Source organism: Alosa sapidissima, chromosome 8, assembly GCF_018492685.1.
Source record: "Alosa sapidissima isolate fAloSap1 chromosome 8, fAloSap1.pri, whole genome shotgun sequence".
NCBI classification, from domain to species: Eukaryota; Metazoa; Chordata; class Actinopteri; order Clupeiformes; family Clupeidae; genus Alosa; species Alosa sapidissima.
Window position 1 is genome coordinate 5,308,117 of NC_055964.1, and position 14,697 is coordinate 5,322,813.

The 14,697-nt window shown below is 48.8% G+C and overlaps 24 non-coding genes across 24 annotated transcripts; all 24 read right to left on the bottom strand.

The window, feature by feature from the left end:
• Positions 1–1,138: 1,138 nt before the first annotated feature.
• Positions 1,139–1,249, bottom strand: trnal-caa. Its single transcript has 2 exons — positions 1,212–1,249; positions 1,139–1,184 (listed from the first exon to the last, which is right to left on the bottom strand). It is a non-coding gene; the product is annotated as a tRNA-Leu (tRNA).
• A 649-nt stretch (positions 1,250–1,898) lies between these two features.
• Positions 1,899–2,009, bottom strand: trnal-caa. Its single transcript has 2 exons — positions 1,972–2,009; positions 1,899–1,944 (listed from the first exon to the last, which is right to left on the bottom strand). It is a non-coding gene; the product is annotated as a tRNA-Leu (tRNA).
• A 963-nt stretch (positions 2,010–2,972) lies between these two features.
• On the bottom strand, positions 2,973–3,044 carry trnac-gca. Its single transcript has one exon. It is a non-coding gene; the product is annotated as a tRNA-Cys (tRNA).
• A 688-nt stretch (positions 3,045–3,732) lies between these two features.
• trnac-gca lies at positions 3,733–3,804 on the bottom strand. Its single transcript has one exon. It is a non-coding gene; the product is annotated as a tRNA-Cys (tRNA).
• Positions 3,805–4,174: 370 nt separating this feature from the next.
• On the bottom strand, positions 4,175–4,285 carry trnal-caa. The gene is made up of 2 exons: positions 4,248–4,285; positions 4,175–4,220 (listed from the first exon to the last, which is right to left on the bottom strand). It is a non-coding gene; the product is annotated as a tRNA-Leu (tRNA).
• A 961-nt stretch (positions 4,286–5,246) lies between these two features.
• On the bottom strand, positions 5,247–5,318 carry trnac-gca. Its single transcript has one exon. It is a non-coding gene; the product is annotated as a tRNA-Cys (tRNA).
• A 688-nt stretch (positions 5,319–6,006) lies between these two features.
• On the bottom strand, positions 6,007–6,078 carry trnac-gca. Its single transcript has one exon. It is a non-coding gene; the product is annotated as a tRNA-Cys (tRNA).
• A 370-nt stretch (positions 6,079–6,448) lies between these two features.
• On the bottom strand, positions 6,449–6,559 carry trnal-caa. Its single transcript has 2 exons — positions 6,522–6,559; positions 6,449–6,494 (listed from the first exon to the last, which is right to left on the bottom strand). It is a non-coding gene; the product is annotated as a tRNA-Leu (tRNA).
• Positions 6,560–6,762: 203 nt separating this feature from the next.
• trnac-gca lies at positions 6,763–6,834 on the bottom strand. The gene has a single exon. It is a non-coding gene; the product is annotated as a tRNA-Cys (tRNA).
• Positions 6,835–7,203: 369 nt separating this feature from the next.
• trnal-caa lies at positions 7,204–7,314 on the bottom strand. Its single transcript has 2 exons — positions 7,277–7,314; positions 7,204–7,249 (listed from the first exon to the last, which is right to left on the bottom strand). It is a non-coding gene; the product is annotated as a tRNA-Leu (tRNA).
• A 190-nt stretch (positions 7,315–7,504) lies between these two features.
• trnac-gca lies at positions 7,505–7,576 on the bottom strand. The gene has a single exon. It is a non-coding gene; the product is annotated as a tRNA-Cys (tRNA).
• Positions 7,577–7,950: 374 nt separating this feature from the next.
• trnal-caa lies at positions 7,951–8,061 on the bottom strand. Its single transcript has 2 exons — positions 8,024–8,061; positions 7,951–7,996 (listed from the first exon to the last, which is right to left on the bottom strand). It is a non-coding gene; the product is annotated as a tRNA-Leu (tRNA).
• Positions 8,062–8,264: 203 nt separating this feature from the next.
• On the bottom strand, positions 8,265–8,336 carry trnac-gca. Its single transcript has one exon. It is a non-coding gene; the product is annotated as a tRNA-Cys (tRNA).
• A 688-nt stretch (positions 8,337–9,024) lies between these two features.
• trnac-gca lies at positions 9,025–9,096 on the bottom strand. Its single transcript has one exon. It is a non-coding gene; the product is annotated as a tRNA-Cys (tRNA).
• A 671-nt stretch (positions 9,097–9,767) lies between these two features.
• Positions 9,768–9,839, bottom strand: trnac-gca. Its single transcript has one exon. It is a non-coding gene; the product is annotated as a tRNA-Cys (tRNA).
• A 374-nt stretch (positions 9,840–10,213) lies between these two features.
• trnal-caa lies at positions 10,214–10,324 on the bottom strand. The gene is made up of 2 exons: positions 10,287–10,324; positions 10,214–10,259 (listed from the first exon to the last, which is right to left on the bottom strand). It is a non-coding gene; the product is annotated as a tRNA-Leu (tRNA).
• A 203-nt stretch (positions 10,325–10,527) lies between these two features.
• On the bottom strand, positions 10,528–10,599 carry trnac-gca. The gene has a single exon. It is a non-coding gene; the product is annotated as a tRNA-Cys (tRNA).
• A 688-nt stretch (positions 10,600–11,287) lies between these two features.
• trnac-gca lies at positions 11,288–11,359 on the bottom strand. The gene has a single exon. It is a non-coding gene; the product is annotated as a tRNA-Cys (tRNA).
• A 684-nt stretch (positions 11,360–12,043) lies between these two features.
• trnac-gca lies at positions 12,044–12,115 on the bottom strand. The gene has a single exon. It is a non-coding gene; the product is annotated as a tRNA-Cys (tRNA).
• A 688-nt stretch (positions 12,116–12,803) lies between these two features.
• On the bottom strand, positions 12,804–12,875 carry trnac-gca. The gene has a single exon. It is a non-coding gene; the product is annotated as a tRNA-Cys (tRNA).
• Positions 12,876–13,245: 370 nt separating this feature from the next.
• On the bottom strand, positions 13,246–13,356 carry trnal-caa. The gene is made up of 2 exons: positions 13,319–13,356; positions 13,246–13,291 (listed from the first exon to the last, which is right to left on the bottom strand). It is a non-coding gene; the product is annotated as a tRNA-Leu (tRNA).
• Positions 13,357–13,559: 203 nt separating this feature from the next.
• On the bottom strand, positions 13,560–13,631 carry trnac-gca. Its single transcript has one exon. It is a non-coding gene; the product is annotated as a tRNA-Cys (tRNA).
• A 374-nt stretch (positions 13,632–14,005) lies between these two features.
• On the bottom strand, positions 14,006–14,116 carry trnal-caa. The gene is made up of 2 exons: positions 14,079–14,116; positions 14,006–14,051 (listed from the first exon to the last, which is right to left on the bottom strand). It is a non-coding gene; the product is annotated as a tRNA-Leu (tRNA).
• Positions 14,117–14,319: 203 nt separating this feature from the next.
• On the bottom strand, positions 14,320–14,391 carry trnac-gca. The gene has a single exon. It is a non-coding gene; the product is annotated as a tRNA-Cys (tRNA).
• Positions 14,392–14,697: the final 306 nt, after the last annotated feature.

Consider the following 14,697-nt stretch of genomic DNA (forward strand, 5'->3'; position numbering starts at 1 on the left):
GCTCTACCACTGAGCAATACCCCCTGCACAGCGAGGTGGACCAGATTGTTGCTTATTTTGTATCACACTGCGGCTGAAACGCCCTCAACACTGCTGAACTCAAGCATTTCTTTTACCTGTCTGACTGTCTTCACTTTCTGGAGTGGCAAAGGCACCGCTCTCAACTGAATGCAATTACAACTTGTGCCAGAATTTTGGGTGGTAGCAAAAATAGTCAGGTCTGTAGTAAAAGAGATTTCATTGTGTTCCGTTGAGTAAAATCAGCTAATCTTCCATGGAGGACTTGGTGTTGGAAAATAGCCAGTCAGTCTCACCGGTGACCATTTTGACGTCTTTTCTCGCACAACCACTTCCCTGCGATGGGTCTGTCCATTGCCACTTCAAATAAAAGCCTATGTCAGAAGTGGGATTCGAACCCACGCCTCCATTAGGAGACTAGAAATCCCTTGTCTGAGGAAGGCACTTCGCCTTGAGTCTGGCGCCTTAGACCGCTCGGCCATCCTGACTGGCAGAGCTAAAGTGAGACGAGCTGCTCGAAGCTTGTGTTTTTTGCGGAGGAGACTGAGGAGACACATTTTCAGCAGTCCTTTCATTTTCAGTTGAAGCATTTGCTTTCAGGTCACGGAGTGACCAGTTTACCAGGCTGACACAAAAACGGCAAACGCATTTGCGCACGCCAGCTTGCGTGCATGTTTGAGGGGGCACCAGGATTTGAACCTGGGACCTCTTGATCTGCAGTCAAATGATCTACCACTGAGCTATACCCCCTGCACAGAAAGGTGGACCAGACTGTTGCTTATTTTGTATCACACTGCGGCTGAAACGCCCTCAACACTGCTGAACTCAAGCATTTCTTTTACCTGTCTGACTGTCTTCACTCTCTGGAGTGGCAAAGGCAACGCTCTCAACTGAATGCAATTACACCTTGTGCCAGAATTTTGGGTGGTAGCAAAAATAGTCAGGTCTGTAGTAAAAGAGCAGATTTCATTTTGTTCCTTTGAGTAAAATCAGCTAATCTTCCATGGAGGACTTGGTGTTGGGGTCCAGTCAGCCTCACCGGTGTCCATTTTGACGTCTTTTCTCGCACAACCACTTCCCTGCGATGGGTCTGTCCATTGCCACTTCAAATAAAAGCCTATGTCAGAAGTGGGATTCGAACCCACGCCTCCATTCGGAGACCAGAAATCCCTTGCCTGAGGAAGGCACGTCGCCTTGAGTCTGGCGCCTTAGACCGCTCGGCCATCCTGACTGGCAGAGCTAAAGTGAGACGAGCTGCTCGAAGCTTGTGTTTTTTGCGGAAAAGACTGAGGAGAAACATTTTCAGCAGTCCTTTCATTTTCAGTTGAAGCATTTGCTTTCAGGTCACGGAGTGACCAGTTTACCAGGCTGACACAAAAACGGCAAAACAGTTAGGCAAACGCACTTAAGCACGCCAGCTTGCGTGCATGTTTGAGGGGGCACCACGATTTGAACCTGGGACCTCTTGATCTGCAGTCAAATGCTCTACCACTGAGCTATACCCCCTGCACAGGGAGGTGGACCAGACTGTTGCTTATTTTGTATCACACTGCGGCTGAAACGCCCTCAACACTGCTGAACTCAAGCATTTCTTTTACCTGTCTGACTGTCTTCACTCTCTGGAGTGGCAAAGGCACCGCTCTCAACTGAATGCAATTAAACCTTGTGCCAAAATTTTGGGTGGTAGCAAAAATAGTCAGGTCTGTAGTAAAAGAGCAGATTTCATTGTGTTCCGTTGAGTAAAATCAGCTAATCTTCCATGGAGGACTTGGTGTTGGAAAATAGCCAGTCAGCCTCAACGGTGTCCATTTTGACGTCTTTTCTCGCACAACCATTTCCCTGCGATGGGTCTGTCCATTGCCACTTCAAGTAAAAGCCTATGTCAGAAGTGGGATTCGAACCCACGCCTCCATTCGGAGACCAGAAATCCCTTGCCTGAGGAAGGCCCTTCGCCTTGAGTCTGGCGCCTTAGACCGCTCGGCCATCCTGACTGGCAGAGCTAAAGTGAGACGAGCTGCTCGAAGCTTGTGTTTTTTGCGGAAAAGACTGAGGAGACTCATTTTCAGCAGTCCTTTCATTTTCAGTTGAAGCATTTGCTTTCAGGTCACGGAGTGACCAGTTTACCAGGCTGTCACAAAAACGGCGAAACAGTTAGGCAAACGCATTTGCGCACGCCAGCTTGCGTGCATGTTTGAGGGGGCACCAGGATTTGAACCTGGGACCTCTTGATCTGCAGTCAAATGCTCTACCACTGAGCTATACCCCGTGCACAGCGAGGTGGACCAGACTGTTGCTTATTTTGTATCACACTGCGGCTGAAACGCCCTCAACACTGCTGAACTCAAGCATTTCTTTTACCTGTCTGACTGTCTTCACTCTCTGGAGTGGCAAAGGCACCGCTCTCAACTGAATGCAATTAAACCTTGTGCCAAAATTTTGGGTGGTAGCAAAAATAGTCAGGTCTGTAGTAAAAGAGCAGATTTCATTGTGTTCTGTTGAGTAAAATCAGCTAATCTTCCATGGAGGACTTGGTGTTGGAAAATAGCCAGTCAGCCTCACCGGTGTCCATTTTGACGTCTTTTCTCGCACAACCACTTCCCTGCGATGGGTCTGTCCATTGCCACTTCAAATAAAAGCCTATGTCAGAAGTGGGATTCGAACACAAGCCTCCATTCGGAGACCAGAAATCCCTTGCCTGAGGAAGGCACTTCGCCTTGAGTCTGGCGCCTTAGACCGCTCGGCCATCCTGCCTGGCAGAGCTAAAGTGAGACGAGCTGCTCGAAGCTTGTGTTTTTTGCGGAAAAGACTGAGGAGACACATTTTCAGCAGTCCTTTCATTTTCAGTTGAAGCATTTGCTTTCAGGTCACGGAGTGACCAGTTTACCAGGCTGACACAAAAACGGCAAAACAGTTAGGCAAACGCACTTAAGCACGCCAGCTTGCGTGCATGTTTGAGGGGGCACCAGGATTTGAACCTGGGACCTCTTGATCTGCAGTCAAATGCTCTACCACTGAGCTATACCCCCTGCACAGCGAGGTGGACCAGACTGTTGCTTATTTTGTATCACACTGCGGCTGAAACGCCCTCAACACTGCTGAACTCAAGCATTTCTTTTACCTGTCTGACTGTCTTCACTCTCTGGAGTGGCAAAGGCACCGCTCTCAACTGAATGCAATTAAACCTTGTGCCAAAATTTTGGGTGGTAGCAAAAATAGTCAGGTCTGTAGTAAAAGAGCAGATTTCATTGTGTTCTGTTGAGTAAAATCAGCTAATCTTCCATGGAGGACTTGGTGTTGGAAAATAGCCAGTCAGCCTCACCGGTGTCCATTTTGACGTCTTTTCTCGCACAACCACTTCCCTGCGATGGGTCTGTCCATTGCCACTTCAAATAAAAGCCTATGTCAGAAGTGGGATTCGAACACAAGCCTCCATTCGGAGACCAGAAATCCCTTGCCTGAGGAAGGCACTTCGCCTTGAGTCTGGCGCCTTAGACCGCTCGGCCATCCTGCCTGGCAGAGCTAAAGTGAGACGAGCTGCTCGAAGCTTGTGTTTTTTGCGGAAAAGACTGAGGAGACACATTTTCAGCAGTCCTTTCATTTTCAGTTGAAGCATTTGCTTTCAGGTCACGGAGTGACCAGTTTACCAGGCTGACACAAAAACGGCAAAACAGTTAGGCAAACGCACTTAAGCACGCCAGCTTGCGTGCATGTTTGAGGGGGCACCAGGATTTGAACCTGGGACCTCTTGATCTGCAGTCAAATGCTCTACCACTGAGCTATACCCCCTGCACAGCAAGGTGGACCAGACTGTTGCTTATTTTGTATCACACTGCGGCTGAAACGCCCTCAACACTGCTGAACTCAAGCATTTCTTTTACCTGTCTGACTGTCTTCACTCTCTGGAGTGGCAAAGGCACCGCTCTCAACTGAATGCAATTTAACCTTGTGCCAGAATTTTGGGTGGTAGCAAAAATAGTCAGGTCAGTAGTAAAAGAGCAGATTTCATTGTGTTCCGTTGAGTAAAATCAGCTAATCTTCCATGGAGGACTTGGTGTTGGGGTCCAGTCAGCCTCACCGGTGTCCATTTTGACGTCTTTTCTCGCACAACCACTTCCCTGCGATGGGTCTGTCCATTGCCACTTCAAATAAAAGCCTATGTCAGAAGTGGGATTCGAACCCACGCCTCCATTCGGAGACCAGAAATCCCTTGCCTGAGGAAGGCACTTCGCCTTGAGTCTGGCGCCTTAGACCGCTCGGCCATCCTGACTGGCAGAGCTAAAGTGAGACGAGCTGCTCGAAGCTTGTGTTTTTTGCGGAGGAGACTGAGGAGACACATTTTCAGCAGTCCTTTCATTTTCAGTTGAATCATTTGCTTTCAGGTCACGGAGTGACCAGTTTACCAGGCTGTCACAAAAACGGCGAAACAGTTAGGCAAACGCATTTGCGCACGCCAGCTTGCGTGCATGTTTGAGGGGGCACCAGGATTTGAACCTGGGACCTCTTGATCTGCAGAAATGCTCTACCACTGAGCTATACCCCCTGCACAGCGAGGTGGACCAGACTGTTGCTTATTTTGTATCACACTGCGGCTGAAACGCCCTCAACACTGCTGAACTCAAGCATTTCTTTTACCTGTCTGACTGTCTTCACTCTCTGGAGTGGCAAAGGCACCGCTCTCAACTGAATGCAATTAAACCTTGTGCCAAAATTTTGGGTGGTAGCAAAAATAGTCAGGTCTGTAGTAAAAGAGCAGATTTCATTGTGTTCTGTTGAGTAAAATCAGCTAATCTTCCATGGAGGACTTGGTGTTGGAAAATAGCCAGTCAGCCTCACCGGTGTCCATTTTGACGTCTTTTCTCGCACAACCACTTCCCTGCGATGGGTCTGTCCATTGCCACTTCAAATAAAAGCCTATGTCAGAAGTGGGATTCGAACACAAGCCTCCATTCGGAGACCAGAAATCCCTTGCCTGAGGAAGGCACTTCGCCTTGAGTCTGGCGCCTTAGACCGCTCGGCCATCCTGCCTGGCAGAGCTAAAGTGAGACGAGCTGCTCGAAGCTTGTGTTTTTTGCGGAAAAGACTGAGGAGACACATTTTCAGCAGTCCTTTCATTTTCAGTTGAAGCATTTGCTTTCAGGTCACGGAGTGACCAGTTTACCAGGCTGACACAAAAACGGCAAAACAGTTAGGCAAACGCACTTAAGCACGCCAGCTTGCGTGCATGTTTGAGGGGGCACCAGGATTTGAACCTGGGACCTCTTGATCTGCAGTCAAATGCTCTACCACTGAGCTATACCCCCTGCACAGCGAGGTGGACCAGACTGTTGCTTATTTTGTATCACACTGCGGCTGAAACGCCCTCAACACTGCTGAACTCAAGCATTTCTTTTACCTGTCTGACTGTCTTCACTCTCTGGAGTGGCAAAGGCACCGCTCTCAACTGAATGCAATTAAACCTTGTGCCAAAATTTTGGGTGGTAGCAAAAATAGTCAGGTCTGTAGTAAAAGAGCAGATTTCATTGTGTTCTGTTGAGTAAAATCAGCTAATCTTCCATGGAGGACTTGGTGTTGGAAAATAGCCAGTCAGCCTCACCGGTGTCCATTTTGACGTCTTTTCTCGCACAACCACTTCCCTGCGATGGGTCTGTCCATTGCCACTTCAAATAAAAGCCTATGTCAGAAGTGGGATTCGAACACAAGCCTCCATTCGGAGACCAGAAATCCCTTGCCTGAGGAAGGCACTTCGCCTTGAGTCTGGCGCCTTAGACCGCTCGGCCATCCTGACTGGCAGAGCTAAAGTGAGACGAGCTGCTCGAAGCTTGTGTTTTTTGCGGAAAAGACTGAGGAGACACATTTTCAGCAGTCCTTTCATTTTCAGTTGAAGCATTTGCTTTCAGGTCACGGAGTGACCAGTTTACCAGGCTGACACAAAAACGGCAAAACAGTTAGGCAAACGCACTTAAGCACGCCAGCTTGCGTGCATGTTTGAGGGGGCACCAGGATTTGAACCTGGGACCTCTTGATCTGCAGTCAAATGCTCTACCACTGAGCTATACCCCCTGCACAGCAAGGTGGACCAGACTGTTGCTTATTTTGTATCACACTGCGGCTGAAACGCCCTCAACACTGCTGAACTCAAGCATTTCTTTTACCTGTCTGACTGTCTTCACTCTCTGGAGTGGCAAAGGCACCGCTCTCAACTGAATGCAATTTAACCTTGTGCCAGAATTTTGGGTGGTAGCAAAAATAGTCAGGTCAGTAGTAAAAGAGCAGATTTCATTGTGTTCCGTTGAGTAAAATCAGCTAATCTTCCATGGAGGACTTGGTGTTGGGGTCCAGTCAGCCTCACCGGTGTCCATTTTGACGTCTTTTCTCGCACAACCACTTCCCTGCGATGGGTCTGTCCATTGCCACTTCAAATAAAAGCCTATGTCAGAAGTGGGATTCGAACCCACGCCTCCATTCGGAGACCAGAAATCCCTTGCCTGGGGAAGGCACTTCGCCTTGAGTCTGGCGCCTTAGACCGCTCGGCCATCCTGACTGGCAGAGCTAAAGTGAGACGAGCTGCTCGAAGCTTGTGTTTTTTGCGGAGGAGACTGAGGAGACACATTTTCAGCAGTCCTTTCATTTTCAGTTGAAGCATTTGCTTTCAGGTCACGGAGTGACCAGTTTACCAGGCTGTCACAAAAACGGCAAAGCAGTTAGGCAAACGCATTTGCACAGGCCAGTTTGCGTGCATGTTTGAGGGGGCACCAGGATTTGAACCTGGGACCTCTTGATCTGCAGTCAAATGCTCTACCACTGAGCTATACCCCCTGCACAGCAAGGTGGACCAGACTGTTGCTTATTTTGTATCAAACTGCGGCTGAAACGCCCTCAACACTGCTGAACTCAAGCATTTCTTTTACCTGTCTGACTGTCTTCACTCTCTGGAGGCAAAGGCACCGCTCTCAACTGAATGCAATTACACCTTGTGCCAGAATTTTGGGTGGTAGCAAAAATAGTCAGGTCTGTAGTAAAAGAGATTTCATTGTGTTCCGTTGAGTAAAATCAGCTAATCTTCCATGGAGGACTTGGTGTTGGAAAATAGCCAGTCAGCCTCAACGGTGTCCATTTTGACGTCTTTTCTCGCACAACCATTTCCCTGCGATGGGTCTGTCCATTGCCACTTCAAGTAAAAGCCTATGTCAGAAGTGGGATTCGAACCCACGCCTCCATTCGGAGACCAGAAATCCCTTGCCTGAGGAAGGCCCTTCGCCTTGAGTCTGGCGCCTTAGACCGCTCGGCCATCCTGACTGGCAGAGCTAAAGTGAGACGAGCTGCTCGAAGCTTGTGTTTTTTGCGGAGGAGACTGAGGAGAGACATTTTCAGCAGTCCTTTCATTTTCAGTTGAAGCATTTGCTTTCAGGTCACGGAGTGACCAGTTTACCAGGCTGACACAAAAACGGCAAACGCATTTGCGCACGCCAGCTTGCGTGCATGTTTGAGGGGGCACCAGGATTTGAACCTGGGACCTCTTGATCTGCAGTCAAATGCTCTACCACTGAGCTATACCCCCTGCACAGCGAGGTGGACCAGACTGTTGCTTATTTTGTATCACACTGCGGCTGAAACGCCCTCAACACTGCTGAACTCAAGCATTTCTTTTACCTGTCTGACTGTCTTCACTCTCTGGAGTGGCAAAGGCACCGCTCTCAACTGAATGCAATTAAACCTTGTGCCAAAATTTTGGGTGGTAGCAAAAATAGTCAGGTCTGTAGTAAATGAGCAGATTTCATTGTGTTCCGTTGAGTAAAATCAGCTAATCTTCCATGGAGGACTTGGTGTTGGAAAATAGCCAGTCAGCCTCACCGGTGTCCATTTTGACGTCTTTTCTCGCACAACCACTTCCCTGCGATGGGTCTGTCCATTGCCACTTCAAATAAAAGCCTATGTCAGAAGTGGGATTCGAACCCACACCTCCATTCGGAGACCAGAAATCCCTTGCCTGAGGAAGGCACGTCGCCTTGAGTCTGGCGCCTTAGACCGCTCGGCCATCCTGACTGGCAGAGCTAAAGTGAGACGAGCTGCTCGAAGCTTGTGTTTTTTGCGGAAAAGACTGAGGAGACAGATTTTCAGCAGTCCTTTCATTTTCAGTTGAAGCATTTGCTTTCAGGTCACGGAGTGACCAGTTTACCAGGCTGTCACAAAAACGGCGAAACAGTTAGGCAAACGCATTTGCGCACGCCAGCTTGCGTGCATGTTTGAGGGGGCACCAGGATTTGAACCTGGGACCTCTTGATCTGCAGTCAAATGCTCTACCACTGAGCTATACCCCCTGCACAGCGAGGTGGACCAGACTGTTGCTTATTTTGTATCACACTGCGGCTGAAACGCCCTCAACACTGCTGAACTCAAGCATTTCTTTTACCTGTCTGACTGTCTTCACTCTCTGGAGTGGCAAAGGCACCGCTCTCAACTGAATGCAATTAAACCTTGTGCCAAAATTTTGGGTGGTAGCAAAAATAGTCAGGTCTGTAGTAAAAGAGCAGATTTCATTGTGTTCTGTTGAGTAAAATCAGCTAATCTTCCATGGAGGACTTGGTGTTGGAAAATAGCCAGTCAGCCTCACCGGTGTCCATTTTGACGTCTTTTCTCGCACAACCACTTCCCTGCGATGGGTCTGTCCATTGCCACTTCAAATAAAAGCCTATGTCAGAAGTGGGATTCGAACCCAAGCCTCCATTCGGAGACCAGAAATCCCTTGCCTGAGGAAGGCACTTCGCCTTGAGTCTGGCGCCTTAGACCGCTCGGCCATCCTGACTGGCAGAGCTAAAGTGAGACGAGCTGCTCGAAGCTTGTGTTTTTTGCGGAAAAGACTGAGGAGACACATTTTCAGCAGTCCTTTCATTTTCAGTTGAAGCATTTGCTTTCAGGTCACGGAGTGACCAGTTTACCAGGCTGACACAAAAACGGCAAAACAGTTAGGCAAACGCACTTAAGCACGCCAGCTTGCGTGCATGTTTGAGGGGGCACCAGGATTTGAACCTGGGACCTCTTGATCTGCAGTCAAATGCTCTACCACTGAGCTATACCCCCTGCACAGCAAGGTGGACCAGACTGTTGCTTATTTTGTATCACACTGCGGCTGAAACGCCCTCAACACTGCTGAACTCAAGCATTTCTTTTACCTGTCTGACTGTCTTCACTCTCTGGAGTGGCAAAGGCACCGCTCTCAACTGAATGCAATTTAACCTTGTGCCAGAATTTTGGGTGGTAGCAAAAATAGTCAGGTCAGTAGTAAAAGAGCAGATTTCATTGTGTTCCGTTGAGTAAAATCAGCTAATCTTCCATGGAGGACTTGGTGTTGGGGTCCAGTCAGCCTCACCGGTGTCCATTTTGACGTCTTTTCTCGCACAACCACTTCCCTGCGATGGGTCTGTCCATTGCCACTTCAAATAAAAGCCTATGTCAGAAGTGGGATTCGAACCCACGCCTCCATTCGGAGACCAGAAATCCCTTGCCTGAGGAAGGCCCTTCGCCTTGAGTCTGGCGCCTTAGACCGCTCGACCATCCTGACTGGCAGAGCTAAAGTGAGACGAGCTGCTCGAAGCTTGTGTTTTTTGCGGAGGAGACTGAGGAGACACATTTTCAGCAGTCCTTTCATTTTCAGTTGAAGCATTTGCTTTCAGGTCACGGAGTGACCAGTTTACCAGGCTGACACAAAAACAGCAAACGCATTTGCGCACGCCAGCTTGCGTGCATGTTTGAGGGGGCACCAGGATTTGAACCTGGGACCTCTTGATCTGCAGTCAAATGCTCTACCACTGAGCTATACCCCCTGCACAGCAAGGTGGACCAGACTGTTGCTTATTTTGTATCACACTGCGGCTGAAACGCCCTCAACACTGCTGAACTCAAGCATTTCTTTTACCTGTCTGACTGTCTTCACTCTCTGGAGTGGCAAAGGCAACGCTCTCAACTGAATGCAATTACACCTTGTGCCAGAATTTTGGGTGGTAGCAAAAATAGTCAGGTCTGTAGTAAAAAAGCAGATTTCATTGTGTTCCGTTGAGTAAAATCAGCTAATCTTCCATGGAGGACTTGGTGTTGGAAAATAGCCAGTCAGCCTCACCGGTGTCCATTTTGACGTCTTTTCTCGCATAACCACTTCCCTGCGATGGGTCTGTCCATTGCCACTTCAAATAAAAGCCTATGTCAGAAGTGGGATTCGAACCCACGCCTCCATTCGGAGACCAGAAATCCCTTGCCTGAGGAAGGCACTTCGCCTTGAGTCTGGCGCCTTAGACCGCTCGGCCATCCTGACTGGCAGAGCTAAAGTGAGACGAGCTGCTCGAAGCTTGTGTTTTTTGCAGAGGAGACTGAGGAGACACATTTTCAGCAGTCCTTTCATTTTCAGTTGAATCATTTGCTTTCAGGTCACGGAGTGACCAGTTTACCAGGCTGTCACAAAAACGGCGAAACAGTTAGGCAAACGCATTTGCGCACGCCAGCTTGCGTGCATGTTTGAGGGGGCACCAGGATTTGAACCTGGGACCTCTTGATCTGCAGTCAAATGCTCTACCACTGAGCTATACCCCCTGCACAGCGAGGTGGACCAGACTGTTGCTTATTTTGTATCACACTGCGGCTGAAACGCCCTCAACACTGCTGAACTCAAGCATTTCTTTTACCTGTCTGACTGTCTTCACTCTCTGGAGTGGCAAAGGCACCGCTCTCAACTGAATGCAATTAAACCTTGTGCCAAAATTTTGGGTGGTAGCAAAAATAGTCAGGTCTGTAGTAAAAGAGCAGATTTCATTGTGTTCTGTTGAGTAAAATCAGCTAATCTTCCATGGAGGACTTGGTGTTGGAAAATAGCCAGTCAGCCTCACCGGTGTCCATTTTGACGTCTTTTCTCGCACAACCACTTCCCTGCGATGGGTCTGTCCATTGCCACTTCAAATAAAAGCCTATGTCAGAAGTGGGATTCGAACACAAGCCTCCATTCGGAGACCAGAAATCCCTTGCCTGAGGAAGGCACTTCGCCTTGATTCTGGCGCCTTAGACCGCTCGGCCATCCTGACTGGCAGAGCTAAAGTGAGACGAGCTGCTCGAAGCTTGTGTTTTTTGCGGAAAAGACTGAGGAGACACATTTTCAGCAGTCCTTTCATTTTCAGTTGAAGCATTTGCTTTCAGGTCACGGAGTGACCAGTTTACCAGGCTGACACAAAAACGGCAAAACAGTTAGGCAAACGCACTTAAGCACGCCAGCTTGCGTGCATGTTTGAGGGGGCACCAGGATTTGAACCTGGGACCTCTTGATCTGCAGTCAAATGCTCTACCACTGAGCTATACCCCCTGCACAGCAAGGTGGACCAGACTGTTGCTTATTTTGTATCACACTGCGGCTGAAACGCCCTCAACACTGCTGAACTCAAGCATTTCTTTTACCTGTCTGACTGTCTTCACTCTCTGGAGTGGCAAAGGCACCGCTCTCAACTGAATGCAATTTAACCTTGTGCCAGAATTTTGGGTGGTAGCAAAAATAGTCAGGTCAGTAGTAAAAGAGCAGATTTCATTGTGTTCCGTTGAGTAAAATCAGCTAATCTTCCATGGAGGACTTGGTGTTGGGGTCCAGTCAGCCTCACCGGTGTCCATTTTGACGTCTTTTCTCGCACAACCACTTCCCTGCGATGGGTCTGTCCATTGCCACTTCAAATAAAAGCCTATGTCAGAAGTGGGATTCGAACCCAGGCCTCCATTCGGAGACCAGAAATCCCTTGCCTGAGGAAGGCACGTCGCCTTGAGTCTGGCGCCTTAGACCGCTCGGCCATCCTGACTGGCAGAGCTAAAGTGAGACGAGCTGCTCGAAGCTTGTGTTTTTTGCGGAAAAGACTGAGGAGACACATTTTCAGCAGTCCTTTCATTTTCAGTTGAAGCATTTGCTTTCAGGTCACGGAGTGACCAGTTTACCAGGCTGTCACAAAAACGGCGAAACAGTTAGGCAAACGCATTTGCGCACGCCAGCTTGCGTGCATGTTTGAGGGGGCACCAGGATTTGAACCTGGGACCTCTTGATCTGCAGTCAAATGCTCTACCACTGAGCTATACCCCCTGCACAGCGAGGTGGACCAGACTGTTGCTTATTTTGTATCACACTGCGGCTGAAACGCCCTCAACACTGCTGAACTCAAGCATTTCTTTTACCTGTCTGACTGTCTTCACTCTCTGGAGTGGCAAAGGCACCGCTCTCAACTGAATGCAATTAAACCTTGTGCCAAAATTTTGGGTGGTAGCAAAAATAGTCAGGTCTGTAGTAAAAGAGCAGATTTCATTGTGTTCTGTTGAGTAAAATCAGCTAATCTTCCATGGAGGACTTGGTGTTGGAAAATAGCCAGTCAGCCTCACCGGTGTCCATTTTGACGTCTTTTCTCGCACAACCACTTCCCTGCGATGGGTCTGTCCATTGCCACTTCAAATAAAAGCCTATGTCAGAAGTGGGATTCGAACACAAGCCTCCATTCGGAGACCAGAAATCCCTTCTCTGAGGAAGGCACTTCGCCTTGAGTCTGGCGCCTTAGACCGCTCGGCCATCCTGACTGGCAGAGCTAAAGTGAGACGAGCTGCTCGAAGCTTGTGTTTTTTGCGGAAAAGACTGAGGAGACACATTTTCAGCAGTCCTTTCATTTTCAGTTGAAGCATTTGCTTTCAGGTCACGGAGTGACCAGTTTACCAGGCTGACACAAAAACGGCAAAACAGTTAGGCAAACGCACTTAAGCACGCCAGCTTGCGTGCATGTTTGAGGGGGCACCAGGATTTGAACCTGGGACCTCTTGATCTGCAGTCAAATGCTCTACCACTGAGCTATACCCCCTGCACAGCAAGGTGGACCAGACTGTTGCTTATTTTGTATCACACTGCGGCTGAAACGCCCTCAACACTGCTGAACTCAAGCATTTCTTTTACCTGTCTGACTGTCTTCACTCTCTGGAGTGGCAAAGGCACCGCTCTCAACTGAATGCAATTTAACCTTGTGCCAGAATTTTGGGTGGTAGCAAAAATAGTCAGGTCAGTAGTAAAAGAGCAGATTTCATTGTGTTCCGTTGAGTAAAATCAGCTAATCTTCCATGGAGGACTTGGTGTTGGGGTCCAGTCAGCCTCACCGGTGTCCATTTTGACGTCTTTTCTCGCACAACCACTTCCCTGCGATGGGTCTGTCCATTGCCACTTCAAATAAAAGCCTATGTCAGAAGTGGGATTCGAACCCACGCCTCCATTCGGAGACCAGAAATCCCTTGCCTGGGGAAGGCACTTCGCCTTGAGTCTGGCGCCTTAGACCGCTCGGCCATCCTGACTGGCAGAGCTAAAGTGAGACGAGCTGCTCGAAGCTTGTGTTTTTTGCGGAGGAGACTGAGGAGACACATTTTCAGCAGTCCTTTCATTTTCAGTTGAAGCATTTGCTTTCAGGTCACGGAGTGACCAGTTTACCAGGCTGTCACAAAAACGGCAAAGCAGTTAGGCAAACGCATTTGCGCAGGCCAGTTTGCGTGCATGTTTGAGGGGGCACCAGGATTTGAACCTGGGACCTCTTGATCTGCAGTCAAATGCTCTACCACTGAGCTATACCCCCTGCACAGCAAGGTGGACCAGACTGTTGCTTATTTTGTATCACACTGCGGCTGAAACGCCCTCAACACTGCTGAACTCAAGCATTTCTTTTACCTGTCTGACTGTCTTCACTCTCTGGAGTGGCAAAGGCAACGCTCTCAACTGAATGCAATTACACCTTGTGCCAGAATTTTGGGTGGTAGCAAAAATAGTCAGGTCTGTAGTAAAAGAGCAGATTTCATTGTGTTCCGTTGAGTAAAATCAGCTAATCTTCCATGGAGGACTTGGTGTTGGAAAATAGCCAGTCAGCCTCACCGGTGTCCATTTTGACGTCTTTTCTCGCATAACCACTTCCCTGCGATGGGTCTGTCCATTGCCACTTCAAATAAAAGCCTATGTCAGAAGTGGGATTCGAACCCACGCCTCCATTCGGAGACCAGAAATCCCTTGCCTGAGGAAGGCACTTCGCCTTGAGTCTGGCGCCTTAGACCGCTCGGCCATCCTGACTGGCAGAGCTAAAGTGAGACGAGCTGCTCGAAGCTTGTGTTTTTTGCGGAGGAGACTGAGGAGACACATTTTCAGCAGTCCTTTCATTTTCAGTTGAAGCATTTGCTTTCAGGTCACGGAGTGACCAGTTTACCAGGCTGTCACAAAATCGGCAAAACAGTTAGGCAAACGCATTTGCGCAGGCCAGTTTGCGTGCATGTTTGAGGGGGCACCAGGATTTGAACCTGGGACCTCTTGATCTGCAGTCAAATGCTCTACCACTGAGCTATACCCCCTGCACAGCGAGGTGGACCAGACTGTTGCTTATTTTGTATCACACTGCGGCTGAAACGCCCTCAACACTGCTGAACTCAAGCATTTCTTTTACCTGTCTGACTGTCTTCACTCTCTGGAGTGGCAAAGGCACCGCTCTCAACTGAATGCAATTAAACCTTGTGCCAAAATTTTGGGTGGTAGCAAAAATAGTCAGGTCTGTAGTAAATGAGCAGATTTCATTGTGTTCCGTTGAGTAAAATCAGCTAATCTTCCATGGAGGACTTGGTGTTGGAAAATAGCCAGTCAGCCTCACCGGTGTCCATTTT